Raw genomic sequence first — 22,663 nt, forward strand, 5'->3', positions numbered from 1 at the left:
GAGAAGGCAGGCACAGGCCGGAGGACAAGGCACAAAAAACAGTAATTGAGCAGAGAATTAAACAATTTTAACGGGCACAGGATGCAAACAGCGAGGGACAGAGCGCAGAAACCGGTAATTAGAGGGGGAATAAGACAATATTGACGGGCACAAGATACAAAACAAAACAGTGAGGGACAGAGCACCAAATCAGTAATTAAAGAGAGAATTAGACCGTATTAACAGGCACAAGATACAAAGCAGAGAGGGAGAGAGAACATCGGGGCCTACCAGGCGGGCCTCGAACTTGGCAGCAGCTAGGTGGAAGCACAGGCGCAGACAGGTGGAGCTACACGGCGTGGGTAGCGACCTGCCTGGGTGCAGGGTCAAGGGTCACTCTCACTGTCACGTAGCAGGTGCCATAAGAAGGGGAGGTGGGAGGGAGGAGCAGCTGGGTGGGGGGGACAGGCAAATAGGAGCGGGGTGGGCCGCAGGGGATGCAGCGGCGGGAAGCGGGACTGGCGAGTGGCAGGGGTTGAGCGGGCACAGGAGAAGTCAGGCACAGGCCGGGGCACAGGGCACAAAAAACAGTACTTGAGGAGAGAATTAAACAATTTTAACGGGCAGAGGATGCAAAACAGTGAGGGACAGAGCGCAGAAACCGGTAATTAAAGGTGGAATAAGACAATATTGACAGGCACAAGATACAAAACAAAACAGGGAAAACAAGTGGAACAGAGGGCAGAAGAGCACAAAAAACAAGTGGAACAGAGGGCAGAAGAGCACAAAAAACGAGTGGAACTGAGGGCAGAAAGGCACAAAAAACGAGGGACAAGCGAGTGGAACAGAGGGCAGAAAGGCACAAAAAACGAGTGGAAAAGAGGGCAGAAGAGCACAAAAAACGAGTGGAGCAGAGGGCAAAAGAGCACAAAAAACGAGTGGAACAGAAGGCAGAAGGGCACCAAAAAACCAGAGAAAAAACGAGTGAAACAGAGGGCAGAAAGGCACAAAAAACTAGTGGAACAGAGGGCAGAAAGGCACAAAAAACGAGGGACAAGCGAGTGGAACAGGGTGCAGAAAGGTACAAAAAATGAGGGGAAATAAAACGAGTGTAATAGAGGACAGAAAGGCACAGAAAACAGTAGATGAGGAGAGAATTTAAACAATTTTAACAGGCACAAGATATAAAGCAGAGACGGACAGAGCAGATCGGGCCTACCAGGCGGGCCTCGAACTTGGCAGCAGCTAGGTGAAAGCACAGGCGCAGACCGGTGGAGCTGCGCGGCTTGGGGAGTGACCTGCCTGGGTGCAGGGTCAAGGGTCGCTCCCAAGTCACTTTAACAGCCCCCAAGTAGTGGATAGAATTTTAAATATGGCTTCTTATTTTAATCCTGTGGGTTTTAACTCTAGAAGTATTCAGGTGCGACCTCTAGATTTGGGTCAGGGGAGTCAGCAGGAGGGATTCCCAGGACTAGTCATATCCAACAGGTTTGCCCCTCTGAGTTAACTAGAGTGCTGTGATTGACTGAGCGTAGCCCCTTTTGAGCCTGACGTTCTTTCAACATAGCTCCCTGCTGGGCTCCTGGGATTGGTCCAACTAGATCAGAAGGGTTGCAATTTTATCTCCTGTAATATTGCTGCCCTGGCAAGCAAGTTTAATGATCAAGAATGAGTACTTTAAAAAAAAAGGTTTGACGTGATCTGCTTTCAGGAGACGTGGGCTACAGAAAATTGATATCGCCGAAAAGGATACAAAACCTTCTTTGTGCCAGCCACCCCTTACACTGCGGGAAGAGCTAAGGAGGGCTTGATAGCTTTGTTTCTTTAGCAGTCCAATGCAGCTCTTTCATGTTGTCACCAGACTGTTATACCCTACAGGCCATATTGTTTTCAAGTGGAGCAAATAAGTTAATGCTTTAAAATGTTTATAATGCAGTAGCCTGCCTGCCTGAAATATGTACCATTTCACGGTTAAGTTCTTGTTTGAGAAGCCGGATTCAGAACAAGCAGCATTACCCTAATGTCCTCATAGCTGGAGATTCTAATGTCCATTGTTGTGGGGACCATAGACTGGATGGTATTAAAGATGTGTGACGTGCACGCCATTCTGGCCAGCACATGGAACATACCTACCTGGGCTGCTTATTTAACTCTATTATGAGCAAGTTTTACTTAACCTTGGCTATGAAAAATTGCCACTGGATAAGAAGAATGTCCCTCCCACATTCACCAGGAGAGAGTGCGAGTCTTTTATCAAATTCATCTTTCACAGATTGATTGATTGATTGATTGATTGATTGATTGATTGATTGATTGATTGATTGACAGACTTTACCATTCAGGAGAGTGTGTAAAGTGACCACAACTCTGTATGTTTTGTGACTGGCTGGCCCTGGTTTGTTCAACCGATCTAGTCGGAGTTAAGGGGTCCCTGATAGTTGTGGTAGCGGGGAGGAGACTAAAGTGGGCTCAGATCATTCCTGATAAGTATTATGTGTCCCTGTCTACTCAGTACCACAAGGAGTTTGCCACTTGCTTAGACGGGGGGCCAAACCCCCAGTTATTCTAGAGGCTTTTCTTAGTATGTCAGGAGTCATAGCTAATCTATTACAGGCCCCGGGTAAGAGTTTATCTCATTAAGGCCCAAGATGGTTTGACTATGAGTGTTCTTGTGCCTCTAGGAGACTGAAGGAAGCTCTAAGTATCTCCCCATGGACACCATGGCGGTCAAGGGATACCGTAGACATTACAAAGCCACCCTGGCAAAGCGCCAATCGGCTCTGAAAGAGGAGGCCTGGTTAGACTTGATAGAGTCCAGTACCCTGAAGAATAGCTCCAAGTTTTGGAGCATTATTAATGGCCCGTTCATGGCAGAAGACAGTGCCAGATGAGCAGATGTAAATCCCTGGGCGTTTTGAGGGAAAATTACTACCCAGAGAAATGATTCTACCCACTTCATGTTTTTGGCACCAGGTCGTTTGGATTCTCCTTTAATTTACTACCCTGCTGTGACAGGGGACCATTCCACATGCTATGTCTCATGGGAACAGCTCCCTCCTTCAATATAATCGTGTGGTCAAAATTTGAGCACTCTCCAAATCTATTGCTAAAGTCATCTTCAAGTTTAGTGCACCTCAGCCGTGCCGTCTGTATATGGGAGAGATAAAGGAGTGTTATCTACATACATTTCGATTTATATGAATGCGACTGTAGGGGATAGGACCACTGGAAGGGCTTAAGGGAACACAAGAAGCCGTTATACAGAGCACATGATTTATTAATGTTCTCTTAATGGGAATAGTCAGGATTGCAAAAGTTTAAAAAAACAAAGGTTCCAACTAATAAAGCAACACAAAGGTGAAGAGAATTGCTTCTCTCTTGGATTCCTGGTTTCTGGGCCGTCTGGGTCGGGATAGGTGGGGCTTCTCGGGATTCTCTTGCTCTCTTGGGTGCTCTCGAGAGACAGGGGAGAAAAAAGAAACAACAGGTTGGGCAGTAAGTAATCCTGTCGTTTTAGCTCTGGTCAGTGCTACTGTCACCAAGTTGTAAGGGTGGGAAGGGTTGTGCAGGTTTCTATGACACGAACCACCATCACTCGAGTGCCTACCTCCCCGTGCCTTCCCACCACCCCACCAGAAAGCTCCCCTAAGGGGTACTCACCTTATGCCACGGCCCATCTCCAGGGCCGTGGCGTCAGGACCCGGGGCGTCTTCTCCCTCTCTCAGCCCGCCTGGGTATGGACACTGTGTACAGTGCATTCTGCTGCCTCCGTCCTCTCCACTCCTCTCTGCCTACATCCTCCTCTGCTACTCTTCTCTCCCCGTCCTCCACTCCTCCGCTCTCGCCATCCTCCGCTCCTCCGCTCTCGCCGCCCTCAGCTCCTCTATTCACGCTGTTCTCTGCCAAGCCGCTTCTCTCCATCCGTCTTCCTCCTCTCTTGCTTCTCCCCTCCTCGTCTTTTGAGTCTCTCGCTTCCGCTTTGTCCGGAAGCTCCTCCCTGTTCGCTCAGGCCAACACTAGACCGCTGCCAGCTTCAGGTCCAGATTCAGGTGGCTCAATCTTTCTCCACTTCCGGTCCTCTCCGGTGCTGTCATCCTCACAGCAACCAAGCTAAAGCTGCTGGCATCTAAAATGTATTATCAAATTATCACCATTGAAAGCAATGAGCATTGTTGCTTAGTTGTGATAAATTATTGTAATAACTCGTTGCTTGAGCATATTTGCCTTGCCCTTAGACAATTGTGTAATGCTCTTTCATACACACATAATGACACAGCTAAAGACATGTGCTGGGGACTTTAATATTAGTGTATCATGTCCACATTACGCGGGAAAAACCTGTGGTATAACATTAGATGGTGCTATAGGCTATACCCATTTGCCCCATTTGCTTTATGGAGATAATTTGAATGATATTATGTTCAAGCTTGATTTAGGCTTCGCCGATGAATTTTGCATGCCACCAGTACCATTTGACTGCACCTTGAATGGGAGAGGTACAAACACGATGATAGGTTATATGATAACAGCAAATATGCATTCATCTAGAGTCAATGATTTTCTAACACACAACAATCCTCTAAGTCATCATCTTCGACAGTACATAAGTTTTAAACTGTCTAGCAAAGTAATAAAAAGAAAGGATAAGTGCTCATATGCGGTTAATTACACTTCTCTTAACAGAACTAATGGTTACTCTTTATGGTGGTCCAAAGTAGATCCTGTTAATTTTACCAAGCAGCTTGTGGGTAAACACAACAATGCTTTTTTAGTTTGTTTAGATGAGAATCTGGGTCCTGTTAACATGTTAGAATCCTTCCAATTGATTACTCATGGGATCAAGTACGGTTTATCGGTCAAGAATAGAAAAGGGAACAAGAAAAATCATGTTTGGTTTGACACTAGATGTTCGAGGGCATATAGGAACCTGAACCATGCGCTACACAAACCTTTGAAAGCTAGGCAAGAAATCAAAGCATGTAGATTGGAGTATAAACAAGAACTTAGAGAACGGAAGAAGGGCATGAGAGTAGAAGTATGGAGGATGCTGCACGAAGCAACCTTAGTTAGAGATAATAATGCGTTCTGGCAGGCAGTAAATGCCCCCTTCCAGAGCCCACAGGATACTTCAACCATTGAGATTGCGATTAGCGAAGAGGAATGAGTGAACCACTACTCTAATATGTATATAAACTTCCAGTAGAGAAGATAGGAACTGATAGTGCTCCAACAATTATGAGCACCATTGCCCCCCCCCCTCCCCCCAGATCGGCAATAAACATTCTGTTCACCCTAGAAGAGGTTAACTTAGCCCTTGAAGCAAGTAAAAGGGAGAAAGCTTCTAGCCCCGATGGTATATTAGTAGACCTCTTCAAGGCTAATATTGCCCTGTGGAGAACCCAAAACTGACACTAGTTATAACAGCTTGTTGTACCATAGGTTTCATTGATACCTGGTCTGAATCCCTCTTGGTTCCGATATAAAAGAAAGGTGACTGCCAGAATCCCACCTGCTACCGGCCAATCTCACTACTTGATTCTTTTTAAGTTATGTAAAGCACTCTGATACCCGATGCGGGTCAAGTTTACGCTATATTAAACTCTGTAAAATAAGAAAAATGTTAACATTATTTTGGGCTAGGTGGCTGGACTCTTCAAACCAAATAGATTTCAGGACTGGGCAGAAGCCAATGATATTTTATCTGAATTCCAATTTGGCTTTTGACCAAGTCTTGGCACAGTCGAGCAGGGACTTAATTGGGAAATACATCTGGGCCAAACAAGGTAGAATGTTTTTGGCATTCGTAGGTTTAACCTCTGCCTTTGATTGTGTAGAGCATGATAAATTATGGAGTATAATGGCAAATTTAGATGAAGAGCCACCGCTTTTAGAATTCATGAGGCAATTGTACTCTGGCATAAAAGTGAAGGTAGTGACCCGATTAGGGCCACCCGTGTCACTCGCAACCACCTCTCGGCCTTCCAAACAAATTAAGAGTTGGTCAGTCAGTAGAGAATACAAACCAAGTATATTTATTCAGGTACACTCGAGCGGAGTCTAGTCTGAACAGCCTCCTGGGATTGCTGCATAGGGACTCCATTTAAGGCACAGTTTTCAATAAGGAAGGCGCTCAGGCACTTGGCTTCCTCAGCTCTACTTCTTCTCTATCCCAAATACGCTGACCAGAGCATGTACATAACAGGTACAACAAGGTGAGAGACAATGTATGCAGAGGCAACATGTAAAGATAATACCAGCAACTGCAACCAAAAAGATAAGGATCTTACAACCCCATGTTGTTAACATATTCCAGAACCAGCCTGATAATGTCCAAGAACCTGTCTCTTGGTGTATGTCTGATGAAAGTCTATGCAATTTTTGTATTGCTGTATGCAGACTGGGAGCGTGGTCAGGTATGTAAACACAACAGCTGCTGCCAATGAGGTGACAGGCCCCTCCCAGATCAAAAAGGATGATGTCTAACACCATCCTGTTCTGTAAGATAACTAGCCTTGTAGCCTGAAGCTCAGCAGTAATGCTTGTCAGTAACTCATGTTAGCCGACGAAGCTGAAGACTATTAGCCATGGGGCCCCAGAAAGGTAAAAGGCCCCTTGCAGCATCCTCAAACTGTTGCCAGGTAGTATCTGTCTGATCTATATCCTCAGTGTCAACAACCCTTCGTACTCGGGGCAAGTATATACTACTACGTTGCAGCAGAAGGCCTTTATGGTAATTGGACGGGGCAACATACAAAGGGGGAAGAAGGAAAGAGAGGTAACATCTGCCAGACCGGTGGAGGTGGTGGGCAGGATAGCTGCAGCTACAGGCATTCGAATGCAGCTTGAACCCTTGCATTGTCTACTTGCATTTGTCCGGAAGCCAAAGAATAGGAAACTCCCATATAAGCTCCTGCAGTTAATGCTAGTGCTTGCTAGGCGAAGGGTAGCTATAACCTGGATGTGTCCATCTGGCTTAAAGATGTCCGAGAGTGGTCCCTAGCTGAACAAACACACATGCAACTCACCCGAAGGGATGAGAAACTGCAAGAAGACCTAATGGTTTGGCAGGTATTGTGTTCCTCAGGGTTGGCGGAGAAGAAGTCCTCCTCTCATGATACGTCTGATGGCGAGGAGATTGGGTTGGGTGAGGAAAGCGGACCTCCCCTTGCCGCGGAGTGAGGGTGACAGACCCCGGTTATATGCGCACTGGGACTCGATGTTATGCCCCATGTTTTCTCCTCACTGAAGAATGCTTCTGAATACTTATGTAACCCTATGGTATTTCCCCCACCCGATGCGACCATATGTGCTACGTGCCAATGATGACACCAGTGATATGTCTATGTACGCTGTATTGATGCCAATTTATTTTTTTTGTACTGTGCCATGAACTTATTACTAGGGGTAAACGCTAACAAAATTAATTAAAATGGCTTGTACTATACCCAAGGTACAATGCCTTATGCTAGCAGCAAATATTAGCGATTTCAAATATTGCCAATAACAAGTAGCAGCCAAAACAAAGTGCATTGTGCATTCAGTACAAAAAGTAAAATTCTAACAGTAAAAATTACAAATAATCTCCTGAAGTTAGTGATACTAAACGGTAACAATAAAAATTAAAGTGCAATGAACTTATTGCTAGTAATAAACTCCAGGAGAATTAAAGTGACCTGTGCTATGCTTAAAATACAATCCACAGTTATAGGGTAATTTTCAATATTAAATAAATACAAAACACCTTAAAATAGCCCACAAACTCCCTAAAAACATTTACAAACCTTATATCCTTACCATTTTTTCTAAATCCTTTTCACAACAGGAATTCCTTGGAAACCAAGATGGTTGGGAGCTGACGGAGGTGTAACAGAGATGATTATCACAACTAAATTCACTCAGCAAGCTCGGAAGTGGCGGTTTCCCGAAAGTGAATATATATACCCAGCGTATATTTTGCGAGCTGTAACCGCAGTGATTATATTAAGGAAACGCTGGGTTCACTACATTCAGAGTGACTCTGGGGCGCCAGCTTCCAATTTGAGGGGGTCAGTGCAGACACGAAGAGCAGTCACGAAGCCCAAAGAAGATGCTAGTGCCGGGCAGAAAAAAGAAAGAAAAGAAAAAGGCACCACCGGGAAGAGAGCCCTTAAGATCCGGATGAATGAAGAAAACATGATGAGGCAGCCTACCTTGATCGAAGCATTTTCAGGTATTCAGCTCTCAAATACCGATACAGGCTCCACCACGGACACACGTACACACAGGAGCTGGAGCCGAAGCCTGAGCCTGAGCTGCCGAGTGACGATCAGCTGAGTGACGATCAACTGGTCTCCGTGAGGCCGCAGGCTACAGAGACAGACCCAGAGCGGTGCACGGATGCAATGGTGGTGGAAGATGGGATTGCAATCAATCTGGCAGCTCCGATGGAGGAGGTAGGCGTGCTGCGGGTGCCTGCTGATGGACTGTCTGAGACCCCCGGGAGACCAGCGTTGCCGGAGCTGGAGCGAGCATCAGGGACGGGTCAGAGCGAGTGGCCCAGGCACATCGAGGAACAGGCTCCCCAGGTATGGGGTAACAGCGGTACAGATTCAGGTAGCCTTGTTAAGCAGGTACCTACGGCTAATGAGGATACTAACTCTAACGCTGAGGGGTGAGCTAGGACCGAGAAGGGTACTATTAGTGGTCAAAGATCTGGAGAGGGGCCTGAAAGGCCTGAGACTGTGAGAGGCCCAGGAGTAGATGGCGATATGACAGTCGGTGTGAGTGCCCAAGTTGAGGAACGGCCTAAAATGGTCGGAACAACAACTCAGCAATCTGTTCAACCTAAAATACTCACTGGGTTAACTGTAACCACAATTGTGCCTTCCCTGCAAGTTTCTGTAGCCCGAACCCCTAAGATTGATATCGCATTGTCTGGCTCTCCCAGTGATGACTGCTTTTTCTCGGTAAACGACGCCGAAAGCAGGGACGATGAGTCAGATATAACATCCACCCCAGAAGAAAGTTGCTCAGATGTGTCTGGGGAAGACACCACCGATGGGGGTTCGGAGGAGAATACAGCACATAGGGCGAATGTGTATCGCAAAACGTGGACCACTAACAGTAAATCGCGAAATACCTTAAAAAGAGCTGAGAGCCCCTTGCAGGTTTCAAAAAAGCTGGACTGGGACTACTCTGCCACCTCTCAAATCTATCACGAGGGTGGGGCAAGCAATCATCAACAGTCACACCCGCATTCTCAGTCACATACTCCTGGCCAAGCCACTGCTATGGATATGTTGTATAGCACTCTGAAGCAGATGCAGTTAGAGGCCAGATCAGAAAGTCGGAGGGCGAAGCAGGCAAATAAAAAATTACAGGGGTCATTAAGGAAAGTTAACAAACTGTATGCTGATATGGCCTCTAGAGTCACGGAGGTAGAGGAGAGGACGGGCCAACTGGAAGATGAGGTTAACACATGGCAGAAATTCAGGCAGGAGCAGGAGGAGACGACTACTGACCTGCGATGGAAGCTCGAGGATTTTGAGAATCGCCAGCGGCAAAATAATATTAGACTTCTTGGTATTCCAGAAGGATTGGAAGGACAGGACATCCGGACGTTTGTGATTAATTTATTTAAGGGGCCTTCCCAGAGATTAAGACCTGGAATTGGGAAGTGGAGGTGCGGCGCGCCCATCGCTTTTCATTTGTTCAAAAAAGAGGGCATCCGTCATCTGATAAGCCGAGAGCTATATTGGTTATGTAGGAAACTTCTTGCTGAGGCAAAAAATAATGGACAAAGCTAAACCAGAGGCAAGGCGTACTTTCAACGGGGTAACATTCTTTGCTAGGTCAGACTTTTGCCATGCCACAGTTAAGCGGAGGTGGCGAATGCAGCAGTTAATTAATCCATTTCAAAATGTGGGCTGCAAGGCATTTCTGCTTATTCCTTGTAGGTTGAAAGTAGTGTTAAAAGGGCATGCTCGATTCTTAATGTCAGAAGTCAAGGCTCAAGAGTATCTGGATGAGTTAAAGGGGAACAGAAGCCAAAACAATATGGTAGTTGCTGTTAGACAAGGAGCGTCAAAAGAGAATACAAAATGAAAGAGTTATATATCAGTGATATAATAGGGTAAAATATGACTCTGTCAAAAGGTGACTGTTAAAGTGCTGTCAAAATTCCTGAACATATTTAGGAGTATATTGGGGAATAAAAAAACAAGCAAGCTGAGTGCTGATAAGTCTATTGGTTTTAAACAAGAGAAAATGTATCTATTACAAGGGGGAAGGGGGAGGGGAGGGCGCTCTGGGCTAGGAGCTGTCACACTTGGGTCAGGATTGGCCTAATTGCCGGTAAAGGGGGGGCGGGGGGAGGGACGCAGGGGGGCAGGGTTGGGGGGGCAGGTACAGGGCATGGTAAAAAGGCACAGCAGTTGGCAAAATGCAGGATTTCTATACAAAAGAGATCATATATGGGTTGGGCAGGGAAACAAAGACAGATGAAGGATGCTAGTACAAAGGAGATTCAGGGTACAACAATTTTGGTGTATGGATACTTATATGGACAGCAAGCATACATTATTAAATGGGAACCCGAGTAGGTACTTTGGAACGTGTGTGGATTAAATGATAGGCAGAAGAGGCAGCGGGTGGCAACACTATTGAAGACTATGAGGCCTGACTTTGTGTTTCTACAGGAAACTCATATTGAGGGAACAAACGCAGGGGTATTAGAACAGCTAGGATTCAACCTCATTGCTTATTCAAAGCAAGGGACTAGAAATAGAGGCGTAGATATTTTAGCGAGGCGTACAGACATTATAATAAAAAGGAAATTGGAGGATCAATGGGGGAGATGGGTCTTGGTAGAATGCATGATTGGTGAGGAGTGGGTCACTTTAGTGTCTGTGTATGGCTCAACAGAAGATGATCCGGAGGCTTTGGAGTTTCTTGATCTTTGAATTATCTGCATGGTCCCCTCGGGTCATCCTCGCTGGGGATTTTAATATAAATGGGGCTGGTTATCTCTAGATGAATGGAAGAAATGCATACTCTGGGAGAAAGCAAAGGGTTTACAGAGCATTGACTAGCCTCATACACAATAATGCGCTCAATGATGCTTGGGGGTCTTTAAAACCGGACGATTTAGGATTTACTTATTATTCAGCTCCATATAGGTTGTGTGTAAGGTTGGACTATTTCTTTATATCAAACTCTTTGTTAGCCGGGACCAAGATCCAAAGACTGCCCAGGATCCTTTCTGATCACAACCCGTTGATTCTAACACTGACCATACCAATAAACCAAACGATAGAGAAGGTGTGGACGTTTGAAAGAGGCTTACTGAAAGATGATAATGACATTCAATACATGATGCAGTGGATCAAATCATTTTGTGAGATAAAAAGAGGGAGTGCTAATGTAGGGGTTGTTTGGGATGCTTTTAAAGCCGCTGTCCGGGGGGAAACTCTAAGCTTTAGTCTCTTTAAGCAAAAACAGGAGAGAATAAAAATGGTAAAATTAACAACGGTGGTAGAAGAAGCAGAGGGAGAGCTAGCCAGAGCTGTATCGGCAGGAGATCCGCTGGAAAAAATTCTGATTAAAGTAGCTAAAGCAAGAATGGAAGCAAATGAGAGTATTGCAGAGAAGGCTGCCTAGATATTTCTTATAAATAGAGAAAGATGCTAAGAGTATAGCGAGTCGGTAGGGCATACATTGGTAATTCGGGAAAGACAGAAGGCTGCCATAGGGGAGATTAGGGAGATTAAGGATGCTGCAGGAGATTCCCTAAAAGACACGGAGGGGATAAGGGAGGTCTTTAGGCAGTTTTATACCACACTGTATGATGCGGGACACCCTACAGATCTACATAAAATAAATGAGTATCTACATGACATACCGGGTGAGACACTTTTGGAAGAGGACAGAGAGACTTTAGATATACCTTGTGATATGGAGGAAGTTGAGTTAGCTATGCTAAGTCTTCCATCAGGCAAGGCCGCGGGTCCTGACCAACTTTCCAGCAGAGTTTTTCAAGACATTCTGGAGAATACTTAGGCAGGATCTTTTGATTACGATTCAACAGGCTCAGATTGGGGCATCTATACCAGCATCTTGGGCTGGCGCAGACATAGTAGGTATTTTAAAGAAAGGCAAGCCAGCTGATGAACCAGGGTCATACAGACCAATAACCTTGATGAATGCGGATAAAAAAATCTTCTCTAAAATGTTGGCCCTAAGGTTTGCTAAAAAGATCGAGAGGTTGGTTAGTATCAATCAACATGGGTTTATACCCGGGAGAGGCACTACCCATCATACAAGGAAGGTTATCACTCTGTTTGATGCCACGGAGGTCCCAGGGGACCTGATGGCGGCAATGCTGTTGGATGCTGAGAAGGCGTTTGATCGGGTCTCCTGGGATTACTTGCGGATTATTTTAAAAAGAGCTGGGTTTGGAGTAGGCTTTATTGGAGCAATAAAAGTACTGTATACAACACCGACTGCCCGGGTACGTGTGAATGCAGGATATACTTTTCTACTTCAAATTAGGCATGGGACACGTAAGGGATGTCCGTGTTCGCCATTGTTGTTTGCCCTGTATATGGACCCGTTCATACGCAAAATTGAAGCCAACAATAGTATCCCCCCAATTAAAACACAAAGGGGGGACTGTAAAATACTGGCGTATGCAGATGACGTGGTGATAGTTACATCCGATCCCACAGAGGCTATAAGGGAAGTGGAGGTGGAGGCTTCACAGTTTGGTCAGATATCAGGCTATGCCTTAAACACTTCTAAAACACAAATCATTCAGAACAACAATGCGGGCTGTAACGATCCACGGGTAGTGTCAGCAGGTACATATTTAGGGGTTATAATTACGGCAGATTTAGACAAATTAGTGGAATTGAATATAGCCCCAATAATTAGTAAAACTAAAAGGGATCTAGACAGATTGCACACTTTACATTTGTCAATAGTGGGGCGGGTAAACATAATTAAAATGATTTTCTTGCCGAAATTTTTGTATATTTTTAGGGCAATTCCATTGTTATTTGAGTCAAAATGGTTTAAGATTTTGGAATATACAATAAATAGATTTATATGGGCGCAAGGCAAGACAAAAAGGGCAATGAGATTCATGGTGTTACCTAGGGAGAGAGGAGGGTGGGATTTACCGGATATGAAATTATATTATTGGGCAGCAGCATTGCAATATATGTCTGGTTTACTTGGAGGTGCAGAAATTGAAGGGCAAGACCCGCTGGGCACCGTTGCCATTTATGCATTGGTCTTAGGCACCGAGGCAGAGAACGTTTTCTTGAAAAAAACAGACTCTTCTTATTATAAAAGAACTAAATTTAAGACCGTGCTGGCGGCTTATAATATTTGGAAGACTTTTGCGAAAAGATTTGGATTAGGGAAATATAATAGGTATACTAGGGTGAAGGATAATGAGACACTCCCACGCGATATTTTTTCAGATATGGTGTTTTCAGAATGGGGTAGACATGGAATAAACAAATTGGGAGATATGATTGGGACACAGGGAATGCTGTCATTCTCTGAAATTTGACTCAAATATGATTTGGATCAAAGACATTTCATTAAGTTTTTACAAGTTAGGAGTTTCACGGTGGCAAAGAAAGGAGATCCGAGTGGGTTTAATACAAACTCAATACTGGAGGTGATTCAGGGAGGAGTAGGGGGTACAATTAAAAGACTATATGCAGTGACCCACCGTCAACAAGATTGGGCCATACTGGGGATGTTAGTGGCAAAACGTAATATTGCCAGACTATGGGGATCTAGCGTACTGCCCACACTGCGAGACTGGTGTAAGGACATGGACGAAGCGATGGTGGCTGAAAAGGCGGTATTTGTCCATCGGGGATGCCCCGAAAAATGGGGGCAAATCTGGGGGGCCTGGAACAAATTTAGGGGTGACATATGTGAGCCACCACGAGTTGACCCGGATGAGTGTCTTTCTGATTAAAGGTTTGATCTAAAGTTTACATAAGCCAACATGGAACTCTTTTGGCTGTGATGAACCCTGTCCCACCGCTTATCGCGCCTCATAATGTGAGATTGGGTTTATGAACATAACATCAATGTTACTAAAGCTGCAGACTTGAACGTTGTTTAGTCACCTTTGAGGGACTGAACATGATTACCGTGGTTTTATTTTTAATGTGGGGTTTGTTGTTTGTTTTAAAAATCTTAGACCTAAGCCATGTGCTGTATTTACATTCTTACCATCATTTTGCTATATATTTTCATCCGCCGCCGGACCCATGGGTTGTCGGCTCAAAGGCCGTGTTCTCAGTATGATGACATATAGGTTGTGTTACCATTGCGGCCGGCCCTGGGGGTTGTAGGCCCTACATTGTGTATTCCTATTCATGTACAATAAAGGTCTTAAAAAAAGACTATGTGCAGAGTTAGCAAAGAATAAAGTAGATGATTTGGAGAAGCAGGAACAGAAATGGATGCATAAGTTGGGTATAGCAAAAGAGACTTTTCATCTGTCTTTAACGTGGGGTGAGGAAATCCTCTGCTCAGCTTCATTCCAGGCGCAACATTTTAAAACCCTATACTCACTATATTATACTCCGGCTAGGATAGCGCAGTGGGGGGAAATATTGGAATTACTTGCCCCAGGTGCAGTTCAGAACAAGCGGATATTGTGCATATGTTTGCGTCCTGTACCCATTTACAAACGATACGGGAAGAAATTGAGGTATTCTTAAAAAGATCTCTAGGAATAGAAGTAGAAATTAACACCACAAATAATCATCTTCGGGGTAGTGGATGCAGGATTACACCTAGAATATAGCTACTTCCTATTTGTGGCTATGGCAATATTGCGGTTAGCAATTGCATCTGCATGGCTGGATAAAATACCTCCAACTTATCAGGAATGGTTAGGCAGGCTCTTGTCAGCATATAACCTAGAAAAAGCGATATACGCAAGGAGAGGGAGAAGGGGGAAAATGTTAGGGTTGAGAATATGGAGCCCGGTAATGAAATGGAGGGAACGAGAAGCTGAGCTTAATCTATGAATGCAGTTGATGACTTAGTGATTATATATGAAATGTCGAGTTTGATTCATATGCTTTTTCCTCTTTTTGTGTGTCCTTGGTCACTCCATTTTCCTTATTGTTACCCTTCCTTTTTTTTCTTTTTTTTTCTCTTTCTTTCGAAATATCATGATGGGTTAAGTAAAATGGTAATAGAATTGTTAAAAAGAGGACATATTTATCTAATAAGTTATGTCTCTGAGATTGTCATGAATGTTAATATGTAATTGAAGTGCCATGCCTTGTACCAAGATAAAGGGGGTAAAATAATCAAGTAATCGAGTATTCACCTTGCGAGATCTCAAGCAAGCACAACTTTGCTAATGAGCCCTCTTCTGCTCGTGATAATGATAGTAAGGACTTTAAAAATGTAGATTGTCGGGCCAATAACTGATTCTTTAAGCCAAATTCAAGTTTTATATTGGCACAACTAATATATCTGGGAATCCTAAAAACAGATTTATAGGTCCTTAATTCTATGACATCGAGCAGTCTCGCATCTTTGCACCGAAAGATTATAGAACCGTAGTCCAAAGATGGGATTAACTTTGCTCTCATCACCCTCATTAGATGATCATAATTAGGGCATGATAGCTTATCCCTCAGTTTTCTAAAGGCAAATGCAAGCGAGGTGCCCCTAGCTTCAAGGTTATTAAAATGCTGCCTAAATATCACACCCTCATCAAATGTAATTCCCAAATATTTATATGATTTGACATTTTTCGATAACCAAACCATAAATCATCCATTCTTTTACTCCTAGTTTGCCTTTTCCCACTGTCATTATTATTATTTTTTTAATGTTAATTGTTAAACCATTTTGTGTAATATAAGTATTGAAAGAATCTATTAATCTTTTTAACCCTATAGCCATTTGGCTCAATAAGATGGTATCGTCTGCATAATGCAAATATTTGATCTCTTTACCAAACACAGAGGGGGAGTGTGCATTAGCATTATTAAAATGGGCTGGGAGATCAGACATAAAAAGATTAAAAAGGCAAGGATCGGGGGGAGGAGCCTAGCTCGCGACCGCGATGGCCGCCTGAATCCTCGGCTCCGCTGACCCTGTAGCGGTCCTCCCGGTTTCCGCACTATCCTGCTTCCAAACTGCGTACTGCGTTACAGCAGCGGAACCGGGAGGCGAGCCTGGTCACGCCGGTGTGTTTTTTTCTCCGATCCCGGCAGCAGAAGCTCTGGGACGCCTTCCCCCTCCGGACGCCGATTAGAGCAGCCTGGGTCTTTGTTTGCGGAGGCGGCCGGCCCTGGTAGCGAAGACGGCGGCCATTGTGGGACGGACGGAGCTGGTTTCAGTCTCTCGTCGGTGGCGCTTGCTTCTTCCACGGCCCCGCTGCGTTTGATCCTGGACACCGCCGCTACCGGCGCAACAAAGTATCTGTTCTCCAGCCCCGGGACGGCTCCTCCGCTACATTGTTTCTCCTGGCGCCGCAGTGAGCGCCATCTTTCTGCCTGCTCTCGGATTCTACAGCTGTGAGCCCAGGCTGCCGGTGCGACGTGGGCATCGGCCAGCACCATTTCACGACTGTGCCGGAATGGAGGAGGCAGCCCCAGCACCCCCAGACTGTTTCCAGCCTCGTAGGCTCGCTGAGGGTGAGGATGTACGACCAGTGGGACTGCCTCTCGTCTGCCATACTCGAGTTCGGGAGGGGGTTGCGTCCCTGCCCTTCGAGGGGCCTTTGCAACTTGGAGATATTCTGAGCGCCCTGGACGACCTCAGGTCCGCCATGCGTACTGTTACCTGGGAATTGGGGGCTCAGATGGATGCCACCCTGCTTGCTGCCCCCCAGTCTGTCCACATGCGGGACACTGCGCCACATCCTACAGCTGCAATTCATGGCTCCCTCGCCAACGTCGCCACTGAATCCCTGCGGTCACGGGACCCGGTCATTGCTGGGGTGCTGGCGGAAACACCCCCCAAGGAACGCAAACTCTCTGAGGTGGCGAACTGGCCTGGGAGACGCTGCGAGACACCACGCTTGAGGACTTTCTTGGGGACTCATGGCGGACCTCCGTTTTCTATCCTGGAATGGCCACTACCGGGTGAACCAGCTGCCCTCTGTGAACCATTGTGGGGCTATGGATCCTCTGCTACGATTGCGGACCACATGACTGCGTCTTGGATGGACTTTGGTGATCGTCCCCTCATTCAGCTGTGGTCCCTTTATCTGTTCCCATCTTCCAAGAGGACTACCGTGCAGCTGGATTGTACAGTACCACCACATCGCAGGGGACAGGGTTGAGGCAGCCCCCTCCTGTATCAGGACTGTCTCCCTTTTTTTGGACTGCTGGGTTGCTGACGGACTGCCGGGGATATTGAGTATTGGTATTGTACTGGTCTTGGGGTCGGGGTAAGGGCGGCCAGAGAACTGTTTTACTTGCGTTGGATACATTTCATTGGCCCTCCTCCGGTCTTATGTGAGTTGCACTCTTTCTTCTTTCTCCTTTTTCCTCTTTTCTTTTTCTCCTTCTCAATTTTCTCTTCTCATACTATATTTCGGGTTCTGGGGTGACAAGCACTCTGCTAGGGGGGGGGGGGGGGGGGGGTAGGCCGTAGCCTCTGCATGTGTGTAGGGTGGGGGGGTAAGTTTTAGTTCATGTTTTTTTCTATGGTGCCTTCTTGTTATTACTTAACTTCTTCTTTCTAGGCCTGTGTTAGGCGTACTGGGGGATGGATGGTAGCGTGGTGTTAGCTGTGATGTTGCGTCTTCTTTAGGCATGAGTATAATTTGTGACCATCCTCTGGCTGGAACTTGCAGGTTGCGAATCGCACTGACTGGTAAAGATATCTATAGGCGAGTCCCACCTACATGGACCTAATTTCTCTTTCTTATTTGTATAAGTACGGAACAGTAGACCTGACCTTAATTGTTGCGCTGAAAACTTTTAAAACTAACCTTCACTGATTCTGGGACACGGTAATATGGTAACTACAGTGTAACCTTATTAATGCTTGCTTGCAAGGAGAGATATTACTGTGCCGCCGTAAAGTTGCATAGGTGCTTAACTGTTTTCGTGGCCGGCCGGTTGGTTGTAGGCCCGTATTTGTTCTGATTTGATGCACAAAAAAGGTTTTCAAAAATTTAAAAAAAAAAAAAAAAAAAGGCAAGGATCCAAAACACAACCTTGTTTCAAGCCGACATTAGTTGCTAGGCGACGTGTTGTATGTCTACCGACACCAATTTTGATCTGTACCCAGGTGTCTGAGAATAATAATTTAATAATTTCTAAAAGTGTTTCAGATATACCCCAATTAATTGACTTCCACCAAAGAACATTTCGGGGCACAGAATCAAAAGCGGCTTTTAGGTCAATAAAACAAATATACAATTTTTGTTTCCTACTTTTGCCTATTTCGCCTAATAGTGTTAATAAAATCAAATTAGTATAAGTTGATTCTCCTTTTCTAAAACTAGTTTGTAAATTAGGAATCAACTCCTCTCTTGTGGCCCATGATTCCAATTCATCCAGCAGAGAGCTGGCAAAAATTTTCGCATCTACATCTGTAAATGTTATTAAGCGATAGTTTGCCGGATTGTCCTGGGGGCCACTTTTATATATTGGTTGAATGATAGAAGACAGTGCCAGATGAGCAGATGTAAATCCCTGGGCGTTTTGAGGGAAAATTACTACCCAGAGAAATGATTCTACCCACTTCATGTTTTTGGCACCAGGTCGTTTGGATTCTCCTTTAATTTACTACCCTGCTGTGACAGGGGACCATTCCACATGCTATGTCTCATGGGAACAGCTCCCTCCTTCAATATAATCGTGTGGTCAAAATTTGAGCACTCTCCAAATCTATTGCTAAAGTCATCTTCAAGTTTAGTGCACCTCAGCCGTGCCGTCTGTATATGGGAGAGATAAAGGAGTGTTATCTACATACATTTCGATTTATATGAATGCGACTGTAGGGGATAGGACCACTGGAAGGGCTTAAGGGAACACAAGAAGCCGTTATACAGAGCACATGATTTATTAATGTTCTCTTAATGGGAATAGTCAGGATTGCAAAAGTTTAAAAAAACAAAGGTTCCAACTAATAAAGCAACACAAAGGTGAAGAGAATTGCTTCTCTCTTGGATTCCTGGTTTCTGGGCCGTCTGGGTCGGGATAGGTGGGGCTTCTCGGGATTCTCTTGCTCTCTTGGGTGCTCTCGAGAGACAGGGGAGGAAAAAGAAACAACAGGTTGGGCAGTAAGTAATCCTGTCGTTTTAGCTCTGGTCAGTGCTACTGTCACCAAGTTGTAAGGGTGGGAAGGGTTGTGCAGGTTTCTATGACACGAACCACCATCACTCGAGTGCCTACCTCCCCGTGCCTTCCCACCACCCCACCAGAAAGCTCCCCTAAGGGGTACTCACCTTATGCCACGGCCCATCTCCAGGGCCGTGGCGTCAGGACCCGGGGCGTCTTCTCCCTCTCTCAGCCCGCCGGGTATGGACACTGTGTACAGTGCATTCTGCTGCCTCCGTCCTCTCCACTCCTCTCTGCCTACATCCTCCTCTGCTACTCTTCTCTCCCCGTCCTCCACTCCTCCGCTCTCGCCATCCTCCGCTCCTCCGCTCTCGCCGCCCTCAGCTCCTCTATTCACGCTGTTCTCTGCCAAGCCGCTTCTCTCCATCCGTCTTCCTCCTCTCTTGCTTCTCCCCTCCTCGTCTTTTGAGTCTCTCGCTTCCGCTTTGTCCGGAAGCTCCTCCCTGTTCGCTCAGGCCAACACTAGACCGCTGCCAGCTTCAGGTCCAGATTCAGGTGGCTCAATCTTTCTCCACTTCCGGTCCTCTCCGGTGCTGTCATCCTCACAGCAACCAAGCTAAAGCTGCTGGCATCTAAAATGTATTATCAAATTATCACCATTGAAAGCAATGAGCATTGTTGCTTAGTTGTGATAAATTATTGTAATAACTCGTTGCTTGAGCATATTTGCCTTGCCCTTAGACAATTGTGTAATGCTCTTTCATACACACATAATGACACAGCTAAAGACATGTGCTGGGGACTTTAATATTAGTGTATCATGTCCACATTACGCGGGAAAAACCTGTGGTATAACATTAGATGGTGCTATAGGCTATACCCATTTGCCCCATTTGCTTTATGGAGATAATTTGAATGATATTATGTTCAAGCTTGATTTAGGCTTCGCCGATGAATTTTGCATGCCACCAGTACCATTTGACTGCACCTTGAATGGGAGAGGTACAAACACGATGATAGGTTATATGATAACAGCAATTATGCATTCATCTAGAGTCAATGATTTTCTAACACACAACAATCCTCTAAGTCATCATCTTCGACAGTACATAAGTTTTAAACTGTCTAGCAAAGTAATAAAAAGAAAGGATAAGTGCTCATATGCGGTTAATTACACTTCTCTTAACAGAACTAATGGTTACTCTTTATGGTGGTCCAAAGTAGATCCTGTTAATTTTACCAAGCAGCTTGTGGGTAAACACAACAATGCTTTTTTAGTTTGTTTAGATGAGAATCTGGGTCCTGTTAACATGTTAGAATCCTTCCAATTGATTACTCATGGGATCAAGTACGGTTTATCGGTCAAGAATAGAAAAGGGAACAAGAAAAATCATGTTTGGTTTGACACTAGATGTTCGAGGGCATATAGGAACCTGAACCATGCGCTACACAAACCTTTGAAAGCTAGGCAAGAAATCAAAGCATGTAGATTGGAGTATAAACAAGAACTTAGAGAACGGAAGAAGGGCATGAGAGTAGAAGTATGGAGGATGCTGCACGAAGCAACCTTAGTTAGAGATAATGATGCGTTCTGGCAGGCAGTAAATGCCCCCTTCCAGAGCCCACAGGATACTTCAACCATTGAGATTGCGATTAGCGAAGAGGAATGAGTGAACCACTACTCTAATATGTATATAAACTTCCAGTAGAGAAGATAGGAACTGATAGTGCTCCAACAATTATGAGCACCATTGCCCCCCCCCCCCCCCCCCCCAGATCGGCAATAAACATTCTGTTCACCCTAGAAGAGGTTAACTTAGCCCTTGAAGCAAGTAAAAGGGAGAAAGCTTCTAGCCCCGATGGTATATTAGTAGACCTCTTCAAGGCTAATATTGCCCTGTGGAGCACCCAAAACTGACACTAGTTATAACAGCTTGTTGTACCATAGGTTTCATTGATACCTGGTCTGAATCCCTCTTGGTTCCGATATAAAAGAAAGGTGACTGCCAGAATCCCACCTGCTACCGGCCAATCTCACTACTTGATTCTTTTTAAGTTATGTAAAGCACTCTGATACCCGATGCGGGTCAAGTTTACGCTATATTAAACTCTGTAAAATAAGAAAAATGTTAACATTATTTTGGGCTAGGTGGCTGGACTCTTCAAACCAAATAGATTTCAGGACTGGGCAGAAGCCAATGATATTTTATCTGAATTCCAATTTGGCTTTTGACCAAGTCTTGGCACAGTCGAGCAGGGACTTAATTGGGAAATACATCTGGGCCAAACAAGGTAGAATGTTTTTGGCATTCGTAGGTTTAACCTCTGCCTTTGATTGTGTAGAGCATGATAAATTATGGAGTATAATGGCAAATTTAGATGAAGAGCCACCGCTTTTAGAATTCATGAGGCAATTGTACTCTGGCATAAAAGTGAAGGTAGTGACCCGATTAGGGCCACCCGTGTCACTCGCAACCACCTCTCGGCCTTCCAAACAAATTAAGAGTTGGTCAGTCAGTAGAGAATACAAACCAAGTATATTTATTCAGGTACACTCGAGCGGAGTCTAGTCTGAACAGCCTCCTGGGATTGCTGCATAGGGACTCCATTTAAGGCACAGTTTTCAATAAGGAAGGCGCTCAGGCACTTGGCTTCCTCAGCTCTACTTCTTCTCTATCCCAAATACGCTGACCAGAGCATGTACATAACAGGTACAACAAGGTGAGAGACAATGTATGCAGAGGCAACATGTAAAGATAATACCAGCAACTGCAACCAAAAAGATAAGGATCTTACAACCCCATGTTGTTAACATATTCCAGAACCAGCCTGATAATGTCCAAGAACCTGTCTCTTGGTGTATGTCTGATGAAAGTCTATGCAATTTTTGTATTGCTGTATGCAGACTGGGAGCGTGGTCAGGTATGTAAACACAACAGCTGCTGCCAATGAGGTGGCAGGCCCCTCCCAGATCAAAAAGGATGATGTCTAACACCATCCTGTTCTGTAAGATAACTAGCCTTGTAGCCTGAAGCTCAGCAGTAATGCTTGTCAGTAACTCATGTTAGCCGACGAAGCTGAAGACTATTAGCCATGGGGCCCCAGAAAGGTAAAAGGCCCCTTGCAGCTTCCTCAAACTGTTGCCAGGTAGTATCTGTCTGATCTATATCCTCAGTGTCAACAACCCTTCGTACTCGGGGCAAGTATATACTACTACGTTGCAGCAGAAGGCCTTTATGGTAATTGGACGGGGCAACATACAAAGGGGGAAGAAGGAAAGAGAGGTAACATCTGCCAGACCGGTGGAGGTGGTGGGCAGGATAGCTGCAGCTACAGGCATTCGAATGCAGCTTGAACCCTTGCATTGTCTACTTGCATTTGTCCGGAAGCCAAAGAATAGGAAACTCCCATAT

This window comes from Lissotriton vulgaris, chromosome 4_1, assembly GCF_964263255.1.
Source record: "Lissotriton vulgaris chromosome 4_1, aLisVul1.2, whole genome shotgun sequence".
Classification (NCBI taxonomy): domain Eukaryota; kingdom Metazoa; phylum Chordata; class Amphibia; order Caudata; family Salamandridae; genus Lissotriton; species Lissotriton vulgaris.